Genomic DNA, 2,743 nt, shown 5'->3' with positions numbered 1-2,743 from the left:
TCATCAGGATACAAAGGCTAGAGCAGATGTTGTCACAGGTACACTAACAGTTTTCACTTTTGATGTATATGCCCTTATTAACCCAGGATCCACCTTATCGTATGTAACCCTTTTTGTTGCTAAGAAATTTGGGTTTGAACCAAAAAAGTTGCATGAATCCTTTGAGGTGTCCACTCCTGTGGGAGAGTCAGTCATAGCTAGGCGCATTTATAGGGGTTGCCCAGTTTTAGTCTATCACCGCAGGACCATAGCTGATTTAGCGGAATTAGAAATGATAGACTTTGATGTGATCATGGTTATGGACTGGTTAGCTTCATGTTATGCCACGGTGTGTTGTAGAACTAAAGTTGTAAGATTCGAGTTTCCTAATGAGCCAGTCATAGAGTGGAAGGGTAATTCAGTAGTACCCAGGGGTAGATTTTTCTCCTATCTTAAAGTAAGAAAAATGATTTCTAAGGATTATATCTACCACTTAGTTCGAGTTAGGGATTCAGATGCCCAAACTCCAACTCCTCAGTCCGTCCCAGTTGTAAATGAATTTTCAGAGGTCTTTCCCAAAGATCTTCTAGGAGTCCCCCCCCCCCCTGGCAGGGAGATTGAATTTGAAATTGATCTACTTCCCGATACTCAGCTGATATCTATTCTGCCTTACAGAATGGCTCCAGTAGAGTTAAAAGAATTAAAAGCCCAGTTGAAAGATCTTCTTGACAAGGGTTTTATTAGGCCCAGTGTTTTGCCTTGGGGTGCGCTAGGCTTATTTGTCCGAAAGAATGATGGTTCCTTACGTATGTGTATAGACTATCGTCAGTTAAATAAGGTTACCATTAAGAACATGTACCCTCTTCCTAGAATAGATGACTTATTCGACCAACTTCAGGGCGTCCAATGTTATTCCAAGATTGACCTTAGATCAGGCTATCATCAGTTAAAGGTTAAGGAAGTTGATATTTCGAAAATCTCTTTCAGAACCCGTTATGGCCATTTTAAATTTCTTGTTATGTCGTTTAGGTTGACAAATGCACTAGCTGCTTTCATGGACCTTATGAACAGGGTCTTCAAGCTTATCTCAATTTATTTGTCATTGTTTTCATTGATGATATTTTGGTGCATTCCCGTAGTGAGGATGATCATGCAAAACATCTCAGAATAGTGTTGCAGACTCTGAAAGATCACGAACTTTTTGCAAAATTCTCAAAGTGTGAGTTTTGGCTTAAATCAGTGGCGTTGTTAGGCCATGTGATCTCAAGTGAAGGTGTTAAAGTTGATTCTCAGAAGATTGATGCGTAAGGAATTGGCCCGGACCCGCTCGGTTTCGGATATAAGAAGTTTTTTTGGTCTGGCAGGCTATTATAGACATTTCCTAGAAGGATTCTCTTCTATCTCTGCTCCGTTGACTAAGTTGACTCAGAAGAAGGTTAAGTTTCAATGGTCAGATACTTGTGAGCGAAGCTTTGAAGAGTTGAAGAAAAGATTGACTCCTGCTCCAGTTTTGACGCTGAGAGGGAACCGAAGGGTTTGTAGTTTATTGTGATGCTTCGGGAGTGGGTCTCAGATATGTCTTAATACAGCATGGTAAGGTTGTAGCTTATGCATCTCATCAGTTGAAGGTTCACGAAAAGAACTATCCGACTTATGACCTAGAGTTGGCAGCTATAGTTTTTGCACTTAAGATATGGCGTCATTATTTGTATGGAGTGCATGTTGATATTTTCACAGATCATAAAAGCCTGCAGTATATCTTCAAGCAAAGGGAGCTGAATCTTAGGCAGAGGAGATGGCTCGAATTGCTTAAGGATTATGATGTGGATTTTCTGTATCGTTCGGGAAAAGCGAATGTTGTAGCCGATGCTCTTAGTCGGCGTTCCATGGGGAGTTTAGCCCACGTTTATGCAGATAAGAGAGTTATGACCAAGGAAGTTCATTGTTTGTCTAGTCTTGGAGTTCGACTTTTAGACTCTGAGGATGGCGCGTGGTTGTTCAGAATAGAGCTCTTTCCTCCTTAGTGGTTGAAGTCAAAGAGAAATAGGTTAGTGATCCCTACTTGTTGTAGCTGAGAGAGGGGATTCCCAAGCATAAGACGACGGCTTTTGAACAAGGGGAAGATGATGGTACCTTGAGGTACCGAGGTAGATTATGTGTTCCAGATGTAGATGGGCTCAGAGAGCGAATCATGTCAGAAGCTCACAACTCCAGGTATTCCATTCACCCAGGTTCCACTAAGATGTATCATGATCTTAAAGAGATTTATTGGTGGAATGATATGAAGAGGAATGTAGCAAATTTTGTAGCTAAGTGTCCGAATTGTCAGTAAGTGAAAGCCGAACACTAGAGGCCTGGCGGCTTGGCTCAGAATATTAATATTCCTGTTTGGAAATGGCAAATGATCGACATGGACTTTGTATCAGGTCTACCTCGTTCAGCTAGGAGGCATGACTCTATTTGGGTAATCGTTGACCGGCTTACTAAGTCGGCGCACTTTTTGCCAGTCAAGACCACAGATTCAGCAGAGGATTACGCCAAGTTATATGTTAATGAAATTGTCAGATTGCATGGGACCCCAGTGTCTATTATTTCAGATCGTGGTGCTCAGTTCACAGCGAACTTCTGGAAATCCTTTCAGAAAGGATTGGGTACCAAAGTGAACCTCAGCACGACTTTTCATCCGCAGACAGACGGTCAGGAAGAACACACTATTCAGACTCTTGAGGATATATTGAGGGCATGTGTCTTAGATTTCAAAGGT

Source organism: Lycium ferocissimum, chromosome 12 (genome assembly GCF_029784015.1).
Source record: "Lycium ferocissimum isolate CSIRO_LF1 chromosome 12, AGI_CSIRO_Lferr_CH_V1, whole genome shotgun sequence".
In the NCBI taxonomy this organism is placed as follows: Eukaryota; Viridiplantae; Streptophyta; class Magnoliopsida; order Solanales; family Solanaceae; genus Lycium; species Lycium ferocissimum.
The sequence above is the reverse complement of the archived record's forward strand: the minus strand, read 5'-3'. Positions refer to the sequence as shown.